We start from the raw sequence: 25,869 nt of genomic DNA on the forward strand, positions 1-25,869 counted from the left end.
CTATCTTCGCGTTCGCGAGCCTACGCATGCGTAGAGTCACTGCCACATCCCCTATAACCCCACAAAGCTTGATGTTCACAGAGGCACAGTCGCATTCGTGCAGGGTAAGCCTCCCTCCATTTCGCATTCGCGAAGAGTAACTCCGCCCCCGTCCCAATTCGGGATCGCGAGAGTAGCTTCGCGATCACGAAGCACAAAGCACAAAGCATCAGACATCAGCAGATAGCTGAAACCAGCAACTTTCTAAGTCCGAAATAGTCCGAAGCCTATCCAAAACTCACCCAAGCCCCTCGTGCTCCAAACCAAACATGCACACAAGTGTAATAACATAATACGAACTCGCTCGATCAAAATGCCAAAATAACACCTAGAACTACGAATCAGACATCAAAATGAATGAAATTTGTAAAGAAACTTATGAACTTTTAAAATTACAACCGGACGTCCGAATCACGTCAAATCAATTCCGTTTTACACCAAATTTTGCGGACAAGTCATAAATAGTGAAATGAACCTATTTCAAGTTCCGGAATCAAAAACCGAACCCGGTAGCCACAAAGTCAACCTATGGTCAAACTTAGGAATTCTTTAAACCTTCAAATTACTACTTTTCCATAAATCACGTTAAATCAAGCTAGGGACTTCCGAATTCGATTCCGAGCATACGTCCAAGTCCCAAATCACGATACAGAACCAACAGGACCGTCAAAACACTGATCCGGGTTCGTTTACATAAAATGTTGACCGTCGTTAACTCAAATCATTTTTAAGATTAAGATTCATATTTTCTTCAATTTTTTACATAAAAATTTTCTGTAAAAAAATACGGACTGTGCACACAAATCGAGAAAGTTTAAACGGAGCTATTCAAGGTCTCGGAACACAAAAATAAAGACTAAAATTCAAAATGACCTATCGGGTCATCACATTCTCCACCTCTAAAATGACCTACCTGAACTTGTGAAAAGGTGTGGATATCTACTCCGCATGTCTGACTCGGACTCCCACATGGCTGCCTCGATTGGCTAACCTTTCAATTGCACTCGAACTGAAAGATAACTCTTAGACCTCAACTTCCGGACTTGCCGAGCTAGAATGGCCACTGGCTCGTCCTCATAAGTCAAATCGTTGTCCAGTTGGATTGAGCTGAAATCTAACACATGGGACGGATCACCGTGATATTTTCGGAGCATGGACACATGAAACACCAGATGGAGTGCTGATAAACTAGGTGGCAATGCAAGCCTATAGTTCATCTCATCCACTCTCTCAAGAATCTCAAAGGGTCCGATATACCTGTTGATACCCAATTTTGTCCATCCTTACTCCATATTATTCTAATGAGCTACTATTTATTTAAGAGTCATAATAATATTTTTGTACATTTTTTATGTATTATTACAAGTACTACAACTTTATTATTATTATTATTATTATTATTGTTGTTGTTGTTGTTGTTGTTGTTGTTGTTGTTGTTGTTGTTGTTATTATTATTAATATCATCGTTAGTGTTCTTGCTATTATTATTATTATTATTATTATTATTATTATTATTATTATTATTATTATTATTATTATTATTATTATTATTATTATTATTATTGTTACTTCAATTTGATTTTCATCGATTCAATTATTATCGTAAGACCAAACTCAAACAACTTATTTCTTGCCCATCCCAAGAAAGTCGGCTTTCTTCATCTTTCTGTCAACCCCTAGTCCACAAATAATTAAACCCAAAACCAAACATTATATTACCAAAATCCCCTTTCATGGAGTTTAATTTCTCGTCAATCCCATTTGGCTGGCATCCCCTTTTTCCCAATTCCTTCATTCTTGTTTAAATTCTTTCCATCTATGTTCTTTATTTTATTTTTTTCTTTCTTAATTTTAAAAATCCCGAAATGAGCTCCATTTCCCTCATACGTTCGGCTTTTCCATCCTCGAAGCTGTATTTTTGGTATACTCTCTTACCATAAGTAGTGATGCTTATTTTTGAAGATTCAATCTATATTTCTTGTAAGAACTTAGACAGGTTCTCGGGTAAATTCCGCCCCTAATTACTCTTATTGATCCAATGTTGAAATTTTTACTACTGTTGCTTTTTCTATTTTCAAATTTCTTGATCTCTGCTAATTTGTATCCGCAAATCAATACGAATTCGCAAATTTTTATTATGTTACATTCCGACAAAATTAGACTTTATGCTTGCTTCCTTTTTGTTTCACTTCCAATTCCTCTTAAATTGGTCAAATTATTTTTTTATTGAAGGGAGGAATCATTTTGTCTATTGCCCCAAATGACTCTCCCAAAAAAGGAAAAACTAAACCTTCCTTTATTTCCTGCATGGTTTTTACTAGAATCTTTTTTATTCTAGTTACAAATCCTAAGGTTGATTTCTTCAACTATAAATACTAGTACTTTCAGAATTGAGAAGGGGGGCTGAATATCATTCTCTAGTTTAATGCTCAGACTAATGTTCAGACTCTCTTTGCGCCTTATATCCACCTTACATTTACACTTGTGCTCCATCATATTTGTACTGCTTCATCATATCTATATTTCTCTTCTCAATTTTATTGACCCTATTATATATTGCTCTTGTTCTTTCTCCTGTTTGGTTTCTCTCCTGGTAGCGAGCAAAAATGAAGATTGAATTTCTCTCTTTTCCTCGATATTAGGATACTAACGAGTATATTCTTTATTGTTGTCTTATTCGGGTTTTGTCACGACCTGGCCGGTCGTTTCAGGAGTTATAGCCCCATTTCTCCCATTTCTGCTTCCTTTATACTTTTAAGCTATATTATGATATACCGGATTTGTTGGTTCGGATCCGGAGTGGTTTCGAAGTGGAATGAGACACTTAGTCTTTAAAGTAGAAGCTTAAGTTAGAAAAAGTCAATTGGATGTTGACCTATATGTAAACGATCTCGAATTTAAATTTTGATAGTTCCGTTAGCTCCGTTAGGTTATTTTGGACTTAGGAGTGCATCCAGAATGTGATTTGGAGGTCCGTAGTAGAATTAGATTTGAATTGGCGAAAGTTAAAAATTTAGCGATTTTGGTCGGCAGTAGAAAATTTGATATCGAGGTCGGAATGGAATCCCGGAAGTTGGAGTAGGTTCGTAGTATGATTTGTGGCGTGTGTGCAAAATTTGAGGTCATTCAGATGTAGTTTGGTTGGTTTCGGCATCGATTGTCGAATTTGAAAGTTTAGAAGTTCTTAGGCTTGAATCCGAGGTAATTTGGTATTTTAATATTGTTTTGAGTGATTCGAAGATTCGACTAAGTTCGCATGGTATTTTAGGATTGGCTGGTATGTTTGATTGAGGTCCCAGGGGCCTCGGGTGAGTTTCGGGTATGTTTCGGGTGAGTTTTGAGCGAGTCCGGGCATTTTCGGAACTCAGGTATGGTTCTGGCGGTTTAAATTTTGCGGACTGCAGTAGAATTTCGCGGCCGCGCTTGGAATTTCGCGAAACATGGCAGAATTTTGCGGTCACGCTTGAAAGTTCTGCAGATCCGCTGGTCCGACTTCGGAAGTCTATATCTTTTGATATACAAGGCATTTTGAGATGATTCAAAAGCAAAAGTTATATCCCTTCGTGTCTAATTTCCAGAAAGGTATAGAAATCATAATTCGGACATATGTAGAGAAAGTATGGCCAAAATACTAAAGCCTGGCAGTGCAGTCCCAAGAATTTTGTGGAGCGCACCATTATTTCCCGATCGCGGGACTCGGGGCACGACCGCGCTCAAAATTTCGCGGACCGCAAAGTGGTAGATCATAGGTGCACTATATAAACGAGGTTTAGGGTATTATTTCATATTTTGGATCTAGGGAGCTCGGTTTGTGGCGAGTTTTCATGAGTTTTTCAAGAAATTCATCGGGTAAAGTGATTCTAACCCGAATTTGGTAAAAATACATGAATATATCAATGATTTCATCATCTGATTAGTACTTTGAGTTGAATGTCGATTCGAAGTCGGATTGAGTGAAACTAGTATGGTTGGACTCCTGAGTGAATGGGCTTTCTCGTTTTCTAAATTTTGTCGGATTTCGAGACGTGGGCCCAGGGGCCAGGTTTGAGCCGATTTCGGGATTTTGGTCTAATTTGATAGTTTTTCTTGTGAAATTCATTCCATTAGCGTATATTGATGGTATTGTACTGATTGTGAATAGATTCAGAGCATTTGGAAGTCGAGTCGAGAAGCAAGAGCATCGCGGGGTAGAGATTTGACCGGTTTGAGGTAAGTAACGATCGTAAATTTAGTCCTGAGGGTATGAAACCCCGGATTTTGTATCATTCTACTATTTTGAGGTGACGTACATTCTAGGTAACGGACGTGTGGGCATGCACTGTTGGAGATTATGACTTGGTCCATCCCATAGAAAGTTGCATATTTTGTTGAAACTATATGATACTTATATGTTTTAGAAAAAGTTTCTTTAAATTGGGTCGAATGCCATGTTTTAGGCCTTGTGCTAGTGCTGTGTGGACCCTTAGGGGCCTTTTCTTACTATCCTCTCACTGTTTTCGATTGAAAATTTATACTCAGTCATGGTTATACCTGTTTACTGCATAACTCAGTTTTTATTACTCGGTTTTTATGCATATAAATGTTGTTTTGGGTTGAATACCCTATTTTCACTGAAATGCCCAAGTGACTTGAGAGGTTTATGACTGAGTGAGGCCGAGGGCTTGATTTATGAGGATATTTATAGGATCGGACTGCACGTCGCATCATGTTTGATATAGGACGAGGGCCTGAGTGATTTATGCCATGATTTGGCTTGGTGTCCAGTGAGGTTATTCAGGTGGATCCGAAGAAGATAGAGGCGGTGCAGAGTTGGCCTAGACCGTCCTCAGCCACGGAGATTAGGAGCTTTCTTAGTTTGGCGGGTTATTACCGTCGCTTTGTGGAGGGATTTTCATCTATTGCATCTCCCATGACCAAATTGACCCAAAATGGTGCTCCATTCAGGTGGTCGGATGAATTTGAAGAGAGCTTTCAGAAGCTCAAGACTGCCTTGACCACAACTCCAGTGTTAGTTCTGCCATCAGCTTTAGGTTCTTATACCGTGTATTGTGATGCCTCGAGGGTAGGCATTGGTTGTGTTTTAATGCAGGAGGGTAGGGTGATTGCCTATGCCTCACGCCAGTTGAAGACCCATGAGAAGAACTATCCTGTCCATGATCTTGAGTTAGCAGCCATTGTTCACGCCTTGAAGATTTGGCGTCATTATTTGTATGGGGTTCATTGTGAGATCTATACTGATCACCGGAGTCTACAGCATATGTTAAAGCAAAAGGATCTTAATTTGTATCAGCGGAGATGGTTGGAGCTTCTTAAGGACTATGATATCACTATTTTGTACCATCCAGGGAAGGCCAATGTGGTGGCTGATGCTTTGAGTCGCCGGGCGGAGAGTTTGGGGGAGTCTAGCATATCTTTTGGCAGCAGAGAGACCTTTGGCATTGGATGTTCAGGCCTTGGTGGGCCAGCTTGTGAGATTGGATATTTCAGAGCCGAGTCAGGTGTTGGCTTGCGTGATCTCAAGGTCTTCTATTTTTGACCGTATCAGGGAGTGTCAATATGATGACCCCCACTTGCTCATTCTTCAGGACAGGGTTCGGAGAGGTGATGCTAGGGATGTGACTATTGGTGATAACGGCGTGTTGAGGATGCAGGGCCGGATATGTGTGCCTAATGTAGATAGGCATCGGGAGTTGATTCTTGGGGAGGCCCACAACTCGCGGTATTCCATCCATCTGGGTGCCACGAAGATGTACCAGGATTTGAGATAGCACTATTGGTGGAGGCGGATGAAGAAGGATATAGTTGGGTTTGTGGCTCGGTGTCTCAACTGTAAGCAGGTTAAGTATGAGCATCAGATACCGGGTGACTTGCTTCAGATATTAGACATTCCGGAGTGGAAGTGGGAGCGGATCACCATGAACTTTGTAGTTGGGCTCCCACGGACTTCGAGGAAGTTCGATGCTATTTGGGTTATTGTGGATCGGCTGACCAAGTCCGCTCACTTTATTCCAATTGCTACTACTTACACTTCAGAGCAGTTGGCTGAGATTTACATCCGAGAGATTGTTCGCCTACATGGTGTACCAGTTTCCATCATTTCAGATAGGGGTACTCAGGTCACATCGTAGTTTTGGAGGGCCGTGCAGCGTGAGTTGGGTACTCAGGTTGAGTTGAGCATAACTTTTCACCCTCAGACAGACGGTTAGTCCGAGCACACTATTCAAATATTGGAGGACATGTTGCGCGCTTGTGTCATTGACTTTGGGGGTTCATGGGACTAGTTCTTGCCGCTCACGGAGTTTGCATATAACAAAAGTTATCAGTCGAGTATTCAGATGGCTCCGTACGAGGCTTTATATGGGAGGAGGTGTAGATCTCCGGTTGGATGGTTTGAGCCGGGTGAGGCTATGCTCTTGGGTACAGACTTGGTCCAGGATGCATTAGATAAGGTAAAATTAATTCAGGAGCGGCTTCACACGGCGTAGTCTAGGCAGAAGCGCTACGTGGACAGAAAGGTCTGTGATGTATCTTTCATGGTGGGGGAGAAGGTTTTGCTGAAGGTATCACCCATGAAGCGTGTTATGAGGTTTGGGAAGAGGGGCAAGTTGAGCCCCCGGTTCATTGGGCCTTTTGAAGTGCTTCAGAGGAGGGAGGTGGCTTATAAGCTTGCCTTGCCACCCATCTTGTCGAGTGTGTACCCAGTATTTTATGTTTCTATGCTCCGTAAGTATATTGGAGATTCGTCCCATATTTTGGATTTCGGCATGGTTCAGTTGGAGGGTGATATGACTTATGAGGTGGAGCCGTTGGCTATTTTGGATTAGCAGGTTGGAAGGTTGAGGTCAAAGGACATAGCTTCAGTGAAGGTGCAGTGGAGAGGGCAGCCTGTGGAGGAGGCCACCTGGGAGACCGAGCGGGAGATGCGGAGCATATATCCACACCTATTTGAGACTCCACGTATGTTTCTAGACCCATTCGAGGACGAACAGTTATTTAAGAGGGGGAAGATGTAACGACCTAGCCGGTTTATTCGGGAGTTATAGCCCCGTTTCCCCCATTTCTGCTTCCTTTATGCTTTTAAGCTATATTATGATATACCGGGTTAGTTGGTTCGGGTCCGGAGTGGTTTCGGAGTGGAATGAGACACTTAGTCTTTAAAGTAGAAGCTTAAATTGGAAAAAGTCAACTGGATGTTGATCTATGTGTAAACGATCTCGGATTTGAATTCTGATGGTCCCTTTAGCGTCGTTAGGTGATTTTGGACTTAGGAGTGCATCCGGAATGTGATTTGGAGGTCCGTAGTAGAATTAGACTTGAATTGGTGAAAGTTGGAAATTTGGCGATTTTGGTCGGGAGTGAAAAATTTGATATCGGGGTCGGAATGAAATTCCGAAAGTTGGAGTAGATTTGTAATGTCATTTGTGACGTGTGTGCAAAATTTGAGGTCATTCGGACATGGTTTGGTTGGTTTCGGCATCGATTGTCGAATTTGGAAGTTTAAAAATTTTTAGGCTTGAATCCGAGGGTAATTGGTATTTTGATGTTGTTTTGAGTGATTCGAAGGTTTGACTAAGTTCGTATGGTGTTTTAGGATTGGTTGGTATATTTGGTTGAGGTCCCAGGAGCCTCGAGTGAGTTTCGGGTGAGTTTTGAGCGAGTTCAGGCATTCCCGGAACTCAGGTATAGTTTTGGTGGTTTAAATTTTGCGGATCGCAGCAGAATTTCGCCGCGCTTGGAATTTCGCGGACCGCGGCAGAATTTTGCGGCCGCGCTTGGAAGTTCTGCAAATCCGTTGGTCTGACTTCGGAAGCCTATATCGTTTGATCTACAAGGAATTTTGAGATGATTCAAAAACGAAAGTTGTAGCCCTTCGTGTCTGGTTTTCAGAAAGGTAAAGAAACTATAATTCGGACATATGTAGAGAAAGTTATGGATAAATGTACTGAAGCCTAGTAGAGGAGAAGGCTATGAAGTGCGGCCGCACAATTTTTGTGCGACCGCAGCAGCTGGGGATGTGCAGCCGCGCCATTTTTGTGCGGACCGCACATTGGAAGTTCAGAGGATGTACTATATATTTGAGGTTTAGGTTATTATTTTATTTTTGGACTTTGGGAGCTCGGTTTGAGACGATTCTTCGTGGATTTTTCAAGAAATTCATCGGGGTAAGTAATTCTAACCCGAATTTGATTAAAATATATGAATATATCAATGATTTCATCATCTGATTAGTACTTTAAGGTGAAAATTTGGGAAAAGTTGTAGAAAATTCATAAAATGAATTTTTGGGATTTGAATGTCGATTCGAAGTCGGATTTGAGTGAAACTAGTATGGTTGGACTCGTGAGTGAATGGGCTTTCTAGTTTTATAAATTTTGTTAGATTTCGAGGCGTGGGCACGGGGACCGGATTTGAGTCGATTTCGGGATTTTGGTCCAATTTGATAGTTTTTCTTGTGAAATTTATTCCATTAGCGTATATTGATGGTATTGTACTGATTGTGAATAGGTTCGAAGCATTTGGATGCTGAGTCGAGAGGCAAGAGCATCGCGGGGTAGAGATTTGATCGGTTTGAGGTAAGTAACGATCGTAAATCTAGTCCTAAGGGTATGAAATCTCGAATTTTGTATCATTGTACTATTTTGAGGTGACACACATGCTAGGTAACGGGCGTGTGGGCATGCACTGTTGGAAATTATGACTTGGTCCGTCCTGTAGCAACTGTAAAGTTGCATATTTTGTTGAAACTATATGATACTTATATGTTTTAGAAAGAGTTTCTATAAATTGGACTTAATGCCATATTTTGGGCCTTGTGCCAGTGTTGTGTGGACCCTTAGGGGCCTTTTCTTACTATCCTCTCACTGTTTTCGATTGAAAATCTATACCCAGTCATGGTTATACCTGTTTACTGCATAACTCAGTTTTTATTACTCGGTTTTGATGAATATAAATATTATTTTGGGTTGAATACCCTGTTTTTACTGAAATGCATGAGTGGCTTGAGAGGTTTATGACTGAGTGAGCCGAGGGCTTGATTTGTGAGGATATTTATGGGATCGGGCTGCACGTCGTAACATGTTTGATATAGGCTGAGGGCCTGAGTGATTTATGCCATGATTTGGCTTGATATAGTGCTTGGGCTAAAGGAGCCCCTCCGGAGTCTGTACACACCCCCAGTGAGCGCAGGTACCTACTGAGTGCGAGTGCCGAGTGCTGAGTGACTGGGAGGCATGAGTGATTGTGAGGTATGTTCGAGTGGCCCGAGTGATTGTGAGGTATGCCCGAGTGGCATGATTGACTGAGAGGTATGCCCGAGAGGCATGAGTGACTGTGAGGTTTGCCCGAGGGGCTGTATATGAGAGATGTTTTGCCTGAAGGGCTGTTTATGATTTCATCATTTTTGCTCACCTTTGCATTGAGCCTCTATTTGAAAACTATTGAAAAATATCTTTAAATGATTTTACTGGAACTGGGTTTAAACGAGATAATTTGATTCAAACACTGATTTTGCATATTGTATTTTATTGAGATTTCATGATATGAACTTTATATGCTTTATAGCTCGTCACTACTGCTCAGTCTTTATTTATTATTGTTACTTACTGAGTTGGCGTACTCACGTTACTCCCTGCACCTTGTGTGCAGATTCAGGCGTATTTGGACACGGTAGCGGCTGTTGACTATTCCTGTTGCAGATTTTCCCGGGGATAGCAAGGTAGCTTCCTGGCGATCGCATACCGGCTCTTCTCCCTCTTATCTTCCTTTAGTTATATTTAGCTATTTTTCAAGCTGAGTTAGTCTTGATATTGTTAGACAGATTGTAGTAGATGCTCATGACTAGTGACACCCCGATATCGGGCTTTTCTTTTTCGTATTTTTGTTTTGATTTGAACTCCTTTATGAAGGTTTTTACGCTAAATAGCCTTGAAATTAACCTTGAAATGAAAATATCGATTTATTTTGGAATGAGTCGGTTTGCCTAGTTCCACGATAGGCGCCATCATGACAGGTTAGGTTTTTGGGTCTGTGACAGGTTTGGATTTCTCGCTCGCTTTGGTATTCTGAACTTAGCATTGTGCAATTTTATTTTTTACTCCATTATTTAGCCACTCCGCAAAATAAGGCCAGTCCCTTATCCTTTGTATTAAATTCTCTGCATGTGTATAAATTAGTTCCTTCTAAATAGCTGTTTGGCTATGCTACGTGAATGCTTTAAGAATTATGTTGGAAGCAAAGCGACCAGGTTAGTTGCTCGCCCTCTTTGTGTCACTTTGTATGATTCAAAGTTTTGTTTTGCTCTAGTATGGTCTTTGTTGTACATCATGAATTAGAAAAGTATGGCTTTACGATTGCTTCATTATTTTTATGTGCTTGTAAATTTTGGATGATTATGACACTTACATGGCTTTACTGTTTATGTTTTTCATAATGAAATCCTTAAGTTAATTATCATGTTTAAATCTTATTTGAGCATCTAATCTCTATGTATAGGAAATAAGTCAAATTTTCTATACTTGCTTCTAATAATTTGTTCTCTAATAATTTCGGATAGTTTTTGGGCTCATACGATAATTGAGCTTTCTTTCCTAGCATATGATACGTAAGGTTTTTATTTGCCTTAAACTCAATTTTGTTTTATTCTGAAAATAAATAGAAGTGGTATTTTTTTAAAATAAAACTCTTTTTTGAGTTTGGCCTTAAAAATTAGAATCTTTGAAATATATATCTCTCTATATATAATTCAGGGACTTAAGAAGATGATCCGGCACTTTGCAATTGCGAGGATTTCATTTATCTTAAGACGGTGATGTGGCACTTTCCAATTGCTAGGATTTCATTTATCTTTTTCCTCTTTTTTTTTGAATTTTTTCCCCTCAATAGTAACTTTATCATTTTAACAGTTTCCTCCGTAATTAACTATCAAAACTCACACCCTTTCGTTGAAACATCACCACCCCACTTATTGAAGAAACTGTCACGATCCGAAATTCACTAGTCGTGATGGCACCTAACCCAACCCGCTAGGTAAGCCAATTAACGATTTTTTATTTTTAATTAATTTAATAACACAATTTAATAAAGGAGTTATCTAAGTCTTATACATCCTCAAGGACTGGTAGTACAAATCATGAGCTTCTAAGAATAAAATTTACAAGTTGATATGAAGTAAATACATCTTCTGTTTGAAAAGTACATAAAAAGAGTTTTTATAAATCTAGGGCTACCATGAACAAGAGGCAGCTACAACAGGAACGCAAGTACATCTTCAATCCCAACAACTATTACAGCAACAACAACAATCAATAGTTACACTCAATGTGCAAAAGTTTAGTATCAGTACAACCGATCCCATGTACTGAGTAAGTATCTTATCTAACCTCGTCGAAGTAGTGACGAGGCTTTGGTTAAAAGATGCTCATTGATAAAACCTGTAGTGTAACTAACAATAAAACTATACTACAGTACAACAGAGTAGAGCACACGAAACGATTATACAAAGCAATAACGGGGTACTAAAAAAAACACAATTCAACAGGTATCAAAATCTCACCCAGTCCTTTTCTGAGAGCGAAAGCCAATAAATCAAAACAATCACATCAAAACTTTCATAATGTGAGAAATATACCCAAGACATCAAATTCAACGGCACAGCAACACCCTTCGTGCATTTATCTCATCCTCACCAATTATGCGTAAAGCAGTACCAGCCAAATGGCAGAAATACCGATAACAGAAATGACAGAGTGAGACATATTCAAATAACTATGGAGGACGAGAGTGTACATGAGAACATCAGTAACAGATTGAACAGAAAGCAATATGGTAATGACAATGATTAGGAAAAAGGAATGTAATTTCGACTAACTAGCAAGGTGAAGGCATGAAGACAAATATGACAAATAAGAAAGCGAACACGTGATCTTTATAAGTTAGTAAGTAGGGACATGAACGGCTAGTATGGAAGAAGACCTACACTTAAGTGCAACAAAACAGATGGCATGGATGAAAACCTAACAGCAGGAAATAGGCATGATATTAGCAAGTTTAAGCAAATAGAAGGCATGATAGCATGACAACAAGGTGATAGAGGATAAAGATAGAACAATAATGACATATCACATAAGAACCATGAACACAACAATAACAACTCCAGGTAAAGACATGAAGATATCTGCAAGAAAGAAATATTATAACATAATGCATATCTCTCGTCCTCACTTACACGGAAACATCCTTCGTGCCATGAACTCACCATGACATGAAAGTGTAATAATATAAATACAATGACACGACATCACCTTTTGTGCTTTTACTCACATAACATGGCATGTCATCATCCTTCGTGCTTTTACTCACAATGATATGGCACGACATCACCCTTCGTGCTTTTACTCTAAATAATATGGTATAGCATCACCCTTCGTGATTTTACTCTCAATAATATGGCACGCCGGCACGGCATCACCCTTCGTGCTTTAACTCTCTAATAATATGGCACGACATCACCCTTCGTGCTTTAACTCTCAAATAATATGGCACGGCATCACCCTTCGTACTTTACACTCTCCCTTACATGATAATGCATAAATAAAGGCACGACATTACCCTTCGTGCTTTACACTCTTCCTTACCAAGCATATGTATATTAATGAAAAATAAGGCAGGAAGCATAAATAACGTCAAGGGGAGTGTTTAAACAAACATTTCAAATGAATCCCAATCATAACTTTTCAAGCCAATAATAGTTCAATAAACCCACAAGAACCTTTTTATTCAAGTATTCCAATAAATTTCACAAATGATCTACAACACAAGTATAGAATCTAGTATCTCAAGAATATCGGCCGTAGCAATATATTAATGATTATGCATATTGATGACCGAATTAAACACGCCAATGTATTCTCAGAATTTTCATCAAATTTGATAAAGTTATAATAAGCTAAGTCTTAGTTTCTAACATTTAATACTATGTTCTTAGTATCTAGGAGCCAAGTAAGGCATGAGGCAAGAAGATCACGTGATTCTACAAGACACAGTTTATAACATATTTTACCCCCGAGCATGGTTACCCTAGCACATGCATATATGCTCGTCATCTCATATATATATATCACCCTCGCATGTAGCAAACAATGTCAAATAGTAGAAAAAATTCTCTCAACAAAGTTAGGCAAAACACTTACCTCAAAGAAGGCAAACCGATACTCAAAATAAACTCCTCGGGTGATATGGCCTCCGGGCGGCTCAAATCTAATCAAAATAACTTCAAAGTACAAATAAAAGTCGTAAGAGACTATTCCGGATCATAAAGTCTCAATCTTTAACAAAGTCTAAAAATCGACCCAAAAGTCGACCCCCGAGCCCGCACCTCGAAACCCGATAAATTTTACGAAATACGGCCACCCATTCAAGTACGAGTCCAACCATACTAGTTTCACTCAAATCCGACTTCAATTCGATGTTCAAAACTTAAATATTCATATTATGAACTTTAGGCCAAAACCTCTAATTTCCTCTATAAAATGCATAATCCAATTACCAAAAACGAGGGTAGATTCGTGATATAAGATAAAAAATGAGTAGAGAACACTTACCCTAGTCCATAAGATGAAAATTGCTCCAAGAATCATCTCAATCCGAGCTTAAAAATGTTAAAATAAAGTAAAAATCGCGATTTTTAAAAGAACACTGCCCAGGTCTTTTATGCATCGCGAATGCGGAAGAACTATAGCGTTCGCGAAGAAGAAAATAAAATCTGCCCTGAATACCCTTTGCGAACGGGAGAAACAGGACGCGAACACGATGAACAAGGGACAGGACTTACGCGAACGTGTAAGAGACACGCGAACGCGAAGAGAAAAATGATCACCAGTGGCCGGGGGCCTGGATTGCTCTTCGCGAACGCGACATATGGAATGGGAATGCGAAGAAGGAGGTGGCAGAACTTCGCGAACGTGAGAGGGTAGCGGCGAACGCGAAGAGGAAATATTCCACCCTCCAAAATAACGCTACGCGAACGCGAGTGCAAGGACACGAACGCGATGAAGGAATACCAGATGACAGATTCAGCAGTTCAAAATAGGAGGAAAATATCCCGTAGCCCACCCGGAACACACCCGAGGCCCCCAGGACCCCGTCCAAACATACCAACAAGTCCCATAACATAACACGGACCTACTCGAGGCCTCAAAACACACAAAATAATATCGGAACGACGAATCACACCTCAATTCGAATTCAATGAACCTGAAATTTCAAACTTCCACAACCGATGTCGAAACCTATCAAATCACGTCCGATTGACCTCAAATTTTGCACACAAGTCACATTTGACATTACGGACCTGCTCCAACTTTCGAAATCAAATTTCGACCCCGATATCAAAAAGTCCATTTCCGGTCAAACTTCTCAAAAACCTTCAAATTTCTAACTTTTGCCAAACGAATCCAAAATGACCTACAGACCTCCAAATTCATTTTCGGATGCGCTCCCAATACCAGAATCACCATACGGAACTATTCTCAGACTCGGAATCCCAAACGGATATCGATAACATTGAAATGCACTTCAACCCAAATATGATGAATTTCTTCCAAAATGCTAACTTCAACAATAGGCGCCAAAATGCTCCCGGGTTATCCAAAATCCAATCCGAACATACGCCCAAGTCCGAAATCATTATACGAACCTGCTGGAACCTTCAAATCTCGATTCCGAAATCGTTTACCCAAAAATTCAACCTTAGTCAATTATTCCAACTTAGAGCTTGAATCTTGAAGTTCATCCTTCCAAATCGATTCCGGATAACTTGAAAACCAACACCGACGATTTACGCAAGTCATAACACGTCATGCGGAGATGCTCAAGCTCTCAAAACTCCAAGCGAAGTACAGATTCTCAAAACGACATGTTGGGTCGTTAGAGAAGCCCATAGTCTCAATCAACTAAAACCAACCAAACCCACGATTACGTTTACCTCCTTCTTTTTAACATTTTTCCTTTTCTTACCTTAAATTTTATCCGTTATTCTCATTTAACAGAAAAATACTCCATGATTATGGTCATCGCTGTGTTTACCCATTACTATTTACATTCTTTCCATTTTACAGAAGCTTTAATATATTATTATGATCCATGTATTTGATTACCCGTCAGTTATATTACTCGAGCATTTTGTGTTACATGGACTACTCGTGCAAAAAACTTTTCCAATCAATTTTTGGACTCAAAGGCCAAACTAATTAATAGCAACTCAAGAATTTGCAAAATAGAAGATCGGAATTCTTCAGAACCCATCCAAGTATGTCATTTTCGTTTTCTTCCATTTCTTTTCATTGGTTTTATCTCTCTCCCTATTTAAATAAATCTTGATATCTTTGTTTTTCTTTTATTTTTTCTGTATATATATTAATTTTTAAATTAATTAAAAATCTTATAATTGTATCTCTAGCTATTAAAATAAAAGTTGGTATCTTTGTTTTTCTTTCATCCTTTTCTGTATATATTAATTTTTAAAATTAATAAAATTTCCATCAAAAGTAAAAATTTAAAAGTTAATATGTGGTGATTATTGAATTGTATAAACTATTTCATTTACAGTTTTATGTTGACAAAGGATATGAACTTTTTACTTTTGGAAAAAATATGATAGTCAATTTACTTTTTCTTTCATTTCCTCTATATATTTATAATTATTTTCACAAATAATTAAAAATCTATATATATATATTTTTCACAAATAATTAAAAATCTTATAATTGTATATTCATGGAGGAAAAAAAAAAACAAAGCGAGGATAATTGGGGAGGAAGGCGAAATTCTTTCGTTTTTGTTTTCTTTCTTTTTTTACTTTTAAAAGTCAATATTTGGTGATCATTGAATTATATGAACTAATTTATTTACAGTTTTATGTTGATTAAGCACATGAACCTTTTACTTTTGGATAAAATTTGGTAGTCAAATCTGAACTATGAATTTTTTCATTTAAAAGTTTAAAAATGTGTGTGCGCGCGTGTATATATATAATAACAACAACAACGATCCAGTGAAATCTCACTAGTAGGGTCTGGGGAGGGTAATGTGTACACAGACCTTACCCCTACTCCGAGGGAGTAAAGAGGCTGTTTCCGAAAGACCCTCGGCTCAAAAAGACGAAAAGAGACAATATCAGTATCACCAATAGAAACCATAGAAAATATAACATCATATAAATATATAGAGAGAGAAATTTTCTGAAAAAATAATATTACATCCTGAATCCGGTAAGTATACATAATAACATTTATGCTTCGGGACTTTGTTGAATATACATGTATATTTTTCCCCGATAAAATTAAGATGTTGCGGTAAAATTTGTGTAAACGACAACTGAACAATATTTTAAAAGTGGAGAATCAATCAAAGTTAGAGTCTAGAATTAGGTTACATTTTAAACCAGGTATAAGCATAATTTCATGCTCATCCTCTTTCACATAACGAAGTAGTCGGTTTTAAGGCTTTCTTTTTTTCATTTTTGTCTTTTTTTTTTCCCATCAAAAGTAAAAATTTAAAAGGCAATATGTGGTGATCATTGAATTGTATAAACTACTTTATTTACAGTTTTATGTTGACTAAGCATATGAATTTTTTACTTTTGGATAAAATATGATAGTCAATTTACTTTTCCTTTCATTTTTCTCTCTATACATTGATTTTTAAAGTAATTAAAAATCTTATAAAAACAACAAGGCATGAATAATTACGGAGGAAGACTTTCTTCTTTCGTTTTCTTCTTTCTTTTTTCCTTCAAGAGTAAAAATTTAAAAGTCAATATGTGGTGACATAAAATTTAAAAGTATCAATAATTTTTACATCCTGAATTCGGTAAGTATACACAATGCCACTTTTTCTTTTGGGAGGGAGCAACTTATTACCCTAATAAAGAAAAGATCAACATAAAGGTAATTTCTTAAACATTCTTTTGGGACAAATTACGAACTTGCAAGTGTTATCGAAAATTCAAAAGTATGACAATCTATTTTTGAAACTAGATCTTGACGGGCAATAGTCTTAAATTTTCTATCCACTTTACTTTATGTTAAATATCTTATAATATGATATGGACAACAATATTGCAGCTTATTGGGAAAAATATTTATTTTCGTAAATCAATCTATTGAATCAATTTTTGTATGCATAAAGATTAAAAATTTATCTCTACTTGGACTAAATTTATAGAAGGATTTATCGAGTCATTAATTTTTTCTACAACCGCGCGAAGCGCGGCCAAACTCACTAGTACCAGATTTATGTGAGGGTAGTTAAATATTTCAAGCCTATGTTTTCCAGAAATTTGCATTGTAGCATAGTTAAGAGTTAACTTTATACCTTTGCTAAATCTTCCTTGTTTCGTTGCCAACTTTTCTTTGCCAATAATATGTACCATTAACTATTTTAGTAGGGTGGCTGACCCATTTTTAATTTGAATAATTTTATAATCTATTCACCACGTACAAGGGTATTTTATCTCTCTTATGCCTTAAGTATTATATTAAGGAGCCTATCTATTTTTTAAGAGCCCGAGATTACTATTCTAGTAATTACCTAATTACTTAATTAATTCGGAGGCAAACATGAACTCTTACTTGCCTTATGTGTTACTTGTTTAAGTCCCAATGTGCTCCCTTTTATGTGACGCTAATAAGAATAGAAATAGAAACATGAGTTTTTTCTTAAGTCTAGAACAATCCGTTTAGATAGTGTCAACACCTCTTGAACTATAAGAATGGGACGGGTAGGCTTACTAAGGTACGATTTAGAATCAATTAGTACGCTTTAGGTAATAACTTAAAAATAGTAATGAAGGTAGCGGACATGATACACAAATTGCCTGAATAACCATTGTACTTTTGACTATAAAAGTCTTAACGGACTTTGCACGGGAGTTGATCCATTAGACGTAAAAATTTAGGTCCCCTCTGACTAATTAATATTCATCGTTATATGTTTCATTTGTGCGGGGTAGCTAGATTTTGTTTCAATGTTTCAATTGTAATTATAGTGACAGTCTTTTACTTAGTAGCGTCACTTGGTTTCTTTGACGTATTTTATTTACATATACTTTTGTTGTCTAAAGTTGCTTTAAATAAATTCGTTTGTGTTATAAATAGAGTTTTATTTAAGGTAAATGTCTATATTTTAGAAAGATTTTAGGGATTTTACTTGGTGGCTAAGTAACTCTTTTCCTATAAATATAGGGGTCATATTCCATTATAGTTGATCCCAAAATTCAATAAGAATTCTCTCTCTCTACGTTTCTCTGTAATGCTCTTCTTCTTCTTCTTTTATTGTTTTATAACACATTATCAGCACGAGATTCTAACCAATTAAGTAGAAGCTTTGGGATTGAGCATAATGATTACTAATTGTTCCATGAACTTCCTTCATGATTAAATTCTGGATTTAAAGTAAGTATTTTATTTTATTTTTCTCTTTTGAATTCTTAAAATTCTATAATTTAATTTTAAATACAAGCAAAGACAATAAATTTTGATTATAATTCTAATAGAGTTTGTAAGAAATTATAACCACTAAAAGTGGTAAAATTTCTATGTCTTTTCATGATCAAATTCATGTATGATTGTGAGCACAAGAAACCCGTCCCATTGAATTTGCTTCATTCTCATTCCCTTAAGAGAATGTGATACATCTGAAAGAAAATAAAACTATTACCATGAATGTATCAATGGATGTGGACGTGGCAATAGACGAAACTATAATCGTCATCATTGTGGTAATGAGAACAATAAGTATTCTCAAAATAATCCTTCAATATGTGAAAGTAATATTTGTCATCGATTTGACATGAGATTTTGTAAAGCATATATAGATGATTATGGTCCATTCATGATGTGAATGTGACAGCATGTATTTATGAATACATATTTATTCTTGAAAGAATATGAGCGTGCTAGTGGTATATACCACACTCACTTCTAGAAGGAGGTTTGAGAGAAAATAAGTAAATAATGTTATTATTATGGTATAAATGGTCATTGGTCACGTACTTATTATACGCCAAAATATTTTGACAATATGATTATTAAAAGATAACAGTAATGCAAGAAACAGATCTTGCATACAAGTTTGACCATGACCATAATGGTATAACTTTCTCCTTAAAAGCTTATTCATCATATAGATATTGATAAATAAGTGGTAGTACAAAATTAATTGAGAGCTCTGGAAAAGCCAATTATAAGATATTGTGTCGTAGTAAGTCTCAAAGAAATTTATTGAGTTTTTAAAGTATTCGTGAAAACTGTTGGTTATATTGAGACTATAACTAATGAAGATTTAATATCTTTATATTACTACAACTATAGTGGGGTAATATATATATATATATATATATATATATATATATATGAATACTATCCACTTTATTGCCTGATTTGTATTACACAAATAAAAAATATGGCGAAATTATATGACATAGTAAACTGGATATTTATTGATATAAAACCCATGTCGCAATAAACTGGAAGTTTAATTAATAATTGCGCATGTCATGATATAAACCTAAAGTTTACTAATACAAATAATTTTATCAAGCATAGCCTATTGAGCAATCTTGATTTAGATGCGCAAAATAAATGAGAATTAACATGGGTAAGTGTTGAATAAGATTCTTTATAAATTCTCTTATGTTGCTTGTTCTCGCGATTATTATATCAGCTAAAATTGGAATTGAATCCCTCGAATTATGAAATTTATTAAAAGTGAATATGGGCCCATTCACCTGCCATGTAAACCTTATAAAGATGCATATATGAGATGGTTACATGCGCGATTATTATTAACTCGTAACATGGTGTTTGTGAGGTAACTTGCTCAATAATTTAATTTAGAACATAATTTTCAGATTTTCTATTCAAGACAATTCATCTTGATAAGTTGGTTTACATCACAGCTGGTTTAGTAAAATAATTTATTGAGTGCCTCCACTTAATAGTTAAACTATTGCTTATAAGAACAAAGTTATCTATATTAGTTTGATACACGTTATAAAAGAAAATATATTACATTCTTCCCTCAACCAAATAATTTCATCTTATTATTATTATTGATGTGCAATATATATTTTGATTAACACCATAATGCACAATGATGAGTTCCCAAAATTGACGAAGCAAGTTAGTTTTTCTAACATGAGGGGGAGACATGATAAACAGTTGAGAAAAAGTTACGCGAAATAAATTATCATTTGTACATCTAGATCCTCGAATAAGATAATATGAACTTGAAGTTCATAAAAGATAATTTGCAAAGCATGTCAGACGCATTTGCTGATCCAAAGAAAGTAACTATATTCTCACTGAAAATGCTCCTATTAAGTCCTAGAAGGACAAAGTCTATGGTACGTTTAAAGCATATAGACAAATCGGTTTCAAATAAACTTCTTGACAAAGAAGATGAGCAAATGATCATAAATGAGGCAAGTGATCTAGAAGATCACATGACATAAAACTTCATAAAATCTCATGAGAGATTCAGGTACCTGAATATATGAATGAAGAGATCTCTATGTTATGTCTTTATGAAAAATAAGGAGGTTGGAACCGATATAAAATGTTTATCGAGGACATCTATAATAGAGCTAAATATATATGAGGATCTTAAGTCTGGAGAAATAATTCAAGTAAAATTTGGTTTTATATGAAAGACATCTAGTTTTGGATATATAGTTCAAACACTCGAAAGTATAAAGTCAATAGGTGTGTGCAATCACTTTTATGCATTTTCTATGTCGGCATGACATGAAAACTTGATATAAATATAAAGTCTATTTATATGGCTTATTTGACTATACTTATATGATAATCCCTGAAGGATTTCAATTACTTGAAGCATATATAATTCTTGATCTTGGAGTACCACATCCCCAATGCAATTTATGCACAAATATATCTTGCTATAACTATAAGCATGATAATGTGATAGCGAGAATTTTTTTACCTCTATGGAGATATTGAAAAGGCCATTCCACGGCAGTTTATGAAGACATTATATATCTATCAAGAATGATGTTCATTCAAGTTAATATGACTGATTTGTGTATCAAGTCTCTACCAACGATATTTTGAAGATGGTGCACAAGATTGCAATGCGAAGGCTCAAGGGTGTGAACTGATGCTCTCCTTAGAGGGAGTAAATACGCGTTGTACTCTTTTTTCCTTACAAGGTTTTGTCCCACTGGATTTTCCTTGCAAGGTTTTTAACGAGGCAACCAAAAGGCGTATTTCTAAACATGTGTACTCTTTTTCCTTATCTAGAATATTTTCTCACTGGGTTTTATTTTAGTTAAGGTTTTAACGAGGCACATTATCTATTGAATAGACATTCAAGTAGGAGTGTTATAAATAGAATTTTATTTAAGGTGAATGTCTATATTTTAGAGAGATTTTAGGGATTTTACTTGGTGGCTAAGTCACTCTTTTCCTATAAATAGAGGGGCCATATTTCATTGTAGTTGATCCCAAAATTCTTCTCTCTATACTTTTCTCTATAATGCTCTTCTTCTTTTATTGTTTTATAACAGTTTGAGTATTATTATTTTCGTTCTTTTACTTTCTTTATCACTTGGTACAATTAATGATTAATGGCATATGTAACCACTTAGCTAATAATAATAATTAATCAATTTGCATGCTTAATCACTTAGTTTACTTAATAACTTCTATAATCCCACTTAGTTTAAAATTTGTCTAAGAACCACAATTCTCGACTTCGGAGAATGCCTAACACCTTCTCTTCGAGGTAATTTGAATCCTTACCCGATATTTGGTAGTGAAGACTAGTCAAACTGAGTTATTCACAAATAGGTGCCCTAACCCACCTTAAAAATCATTAGGTGGCGATTCTCCTCTTTTAATACCCATTTTAAAAGAGTTATCACATGTCGAAATCCGCTTTCGTGAGAAAACGGGGCGCGATAATACCTAGGGCTCAACTTGCCCTTCTTTTCGAACCTCATCACAACCTTCATGGGTGAAATCCAGAGCAACGCCCTCTCTCCAACCATGAATGAAACATCACAAACTCTCCGATCGGCGTAACTCTTCTGCCTAGACTGCGTTGTGGAAGTCAATCCTGAATTATCTCAACCTTTTCCAAGGCATCCTAAACCAAGTCGGTACCCAACAACCGAGCCTCTCCTGGCTCGAACCAACCAATTGGAGAATGGCTCCGCCTCCCGTATAATGCCTCATAGGGAGCCATCTGAATACTCGACTGGTAGCTGTTATTGTAGGCAAACTCCGCAAGCGGCAAGAACTGATCCCAAGAACCCCCGAATTACATAACGCAAGCGCGAAGCATTTCCTCCAAAATCTGAATAATGCGATCGGTTTGTTCATCTGTATGTGGGTGAAATGCTGTACTCAACTCGCGTGCCTAAATCACGTTGTACGACTCTTCAGAAGTGCGAGGTGAACTGCGTACCTCGATCAAAAATGATGGACACGGGCACACCGTGAAGACGGACAATCTCGCGGATATCGATCTCAGCCAACCGCTCTGAAGAATAAGTAACCACCACTAGAATGAAATTTGCCGACTTGGTCAACCTGTCCACAATAACCCACACCGCATCGAACTTCTTCTAAGTCCGTTGGAGCCCAATAACAATATCCATGGTAATACGCTCCCACTTCCACTCAGGAATCTCAAGCCTCTGAAGCAATCCACCAGTCCTCTGATGCTCGTACTTTACCTGCTGACAATTCACACACTGAGCTACATATGCAATTATATCCTTTTTCATTCTCCTCTACTAGTAATACTGCCGCAAGTCCTGATACATCTTGGCAGCACCCGGATGAATGGAATACCGGGAACTATGGGCCTCCTCAAGAATCAACTCACGAAGCCTATCCATATTGGGCACACAAATAAATACGACCCTGCATCTGCAACACCCCATCATCTCCAATAGTGACCTACTTGGCACCACCGTGTCGTACCGTGTCTTTAAGGATAAGCAAATGGGGGTCGTCATACGGACACTCTCTAATGCACTCATACAAAGAAGACCGAGAGATCGTGCAAGCTAGAACACGACTGGGTTCCGAAACATCTAACCTCACGGACTGATTGGCCAAAGCCCAAACACCTGATGCTAGCGGCCTCTCACCAACTGGAATATACGCAAGGCTACCCATACTCACTTCCTTTCTACTCAAGGTATTGGCCACCACATTGGCCATCCCGGGATGATACAAAATAGTGATATAATAGTCTTTCAATAGCTCTAACCACCTCCTCTACCTCAAGTTGAGATCCTTTTGCTTGAACAAATACTGTAGACTCTAATGATCCACCTCACACGACACGCCATAGACGTAATGCCTCCAAATCTTTAGCGCATGAACAATGGCTTCCAACTCTATGTCATGAATAGGGTAATTCTTCTCGTGAGCAATGGCTGCCAACTCAATACGAGTTGCATCACAATACACCGTATAGGATCCTGAACTTATGGGCAGTACCAACACTGGCGCCATAGTCAAAGCAATCTTGAGCTTCTAAAAGCTCAACTCACACTCATCGGACTACCTGAACGGAGCACCCTTCTGAGTCAATCTAGTCAATGAGGATGCTATGGATGAAACACCCTTCACGAACCGACGATAATAACCCACCAAACTTAGGAAACTCTGAAATTTTGTAGCTAAAGTAGATCTAGGCCAGTTCTGAACCGCCTAAATCTTCTTAGGATCCACTATCTCTCAGAGTCTGAAGTACAATCCAAAGATGCTGCGCTCCTCTCGACTGCGGGAGTAGATCAAGATATCTTCAATGAATACGATCACAAAAGAATCCAAATAGGGCTTGAATACCCCGGTTCATCAAATTCATAAATGTTGCTGGGGCATTTGTCAATCTAAATGACATTACTAGGAACTCATAATGCCCATACCGAGTCCGAAAAGCCGTCTTAGGGACATCCGATGCCCTAATCTTCAACTGACGGTAGCCAGACCTTAAATCAATCTTCGAAAACACTTTGGCACCCTGAAGCTGATCAAATAAGTCATCAATCCTCGGTACCGGATACTTGTTCTTGATAGTGACTTTGTTCAACTGTCGATAGTCTATACACATCCTCATCGAACCATCTTTCTTCTTCATGAACAACACGGGCACACCCCAAGGCGAGACACTAGGTCTAATGAATCCCTTATCAAGAAAATCTTGCAACTACTCCTTCAATTCCTTCAACTCCGGCGGGGCCATACAGTATGGTGGAATGAAAATAAGATGAGTGCTCGGAGCCAAATCAATACAAAGTTCAATATCTTTATTGGGTGGCATCCCCAGCAGATCTGCAGGAAACACCTTTTGAAACTCACGCACAACTGGTACCGAATCCATGGAAGGAACCTCCGCACTAGAATCATGAATATATAGGCCAAATAAGCTAGACATCCCTTCTCGACCATACGTCGAGCCTTGATATAAGAAATAACCATGGTGGTAGAATGGCCAGGAGTCCCTTTCCACTCTAATCGAGGCATCCCCGGCATGGCTAAGGTCACCGTCTTGGCGTGATAATCCAATATAGCATGATAAAGTGACATCCAGTTCATGCCTAAAATAACATCAAAGTATACCATATCAAGAAGTATAAGATTTACACTAGTCTCAAGACTCCCAATAGTAATCACACACGAGCAATACACACAATCTACAATAATAGAATCCCCCACAAGCGTAGACACATAACAGGAGCACTCAAAGAATCACGAGGCACAACCAGATATGAATCAAAATAGGATTACACATAGGAATAAGTAGAGCATGGATCAAATAGAACTGAAGTATCTCTATGGAAAACTGGAACAATACCTATGATGATGGCGTCAGATAACTCAGCCTCAGGTCTAGCTGGAAATGAATAAAACCATGGATGGCCCTACCTCCCTGACCTCCATTTTGGATGACGTCTAGCTAGATGGCCTCCACCTCTAATGGCCTGACCTCTACCTCTAACAACCTGGCCTTCACCTATAGCAGCCTGACCCCTATCCCTAGCTAGCTGAGCGGACGGTGAAGCAACCGGTGCCAGAATTATGGCACGAGAACTCTGCTGTGGCATGCTGCTCAACAATCTCGGACAGAACCCCTGATGTGACCAGTACCCCCACACTCAAAACACATATCCTGCTGCTGTGGCTACTGAAGCTGAAACTGACCCGAACGGGCAGGATAACCACAGTGGTAGCTCTGATAGGAGCTGATGGTGCACTAGGATGGCTGCCCAAAATGAGATACATAAGGACCACGACTCCCCGAAGCACTGTGAGATGCCTGAAGAGCTGACTTAAATGGCCTAGGAAGATGGCCTCTACCAAAAGTACCCCTGCCTCCAGATGAGGCACCACTGAAACTACCGGAATAACGAGGCCTCTTATCAGACACCGACCACCTCTCCTGACCATGAACCATCTCGATCCATCTAGCATATCTACGAATATCTATGAATATCGTCTTCAGTCTCCTTGGCCATCTGTAGCCTGAAACTAAAAGTGAGCCCATCAATGAATCTCCTCCTTCTCTCCCTCTAAGTAGGGAGTAAAACAATGACATGGCGAGCTAGGTCTACAAATCGAGTCACATATTGGGTAACAGTAATACTACCCTAATGAATACGCTCAAACTGCCTGCGGTAATCCTCTCTCTGAGTGAAAGGAATGAACTTCTCTAGAAATAGCTGTGAAAACTGATCCCAAATAAGTGCAGATGAACCACCTGGTCTAGTCAACACATAATCCCTCTACCATCTCT

This window comes from Nicotiana tabacum, chromosome 17, assembly GCF_000715075.1.
Source record: "Nicotiana tabacum cultivar K326 chromosome 17, ASM71507v2, whole genome shotgun sequence".
Lineage (NCBI taxonomy): Eukaryota > Viridiplantae > Streptophyta > Magnoliopsida > Solanales > Solanaceae > Nicotiana > Nicotiana tabacum.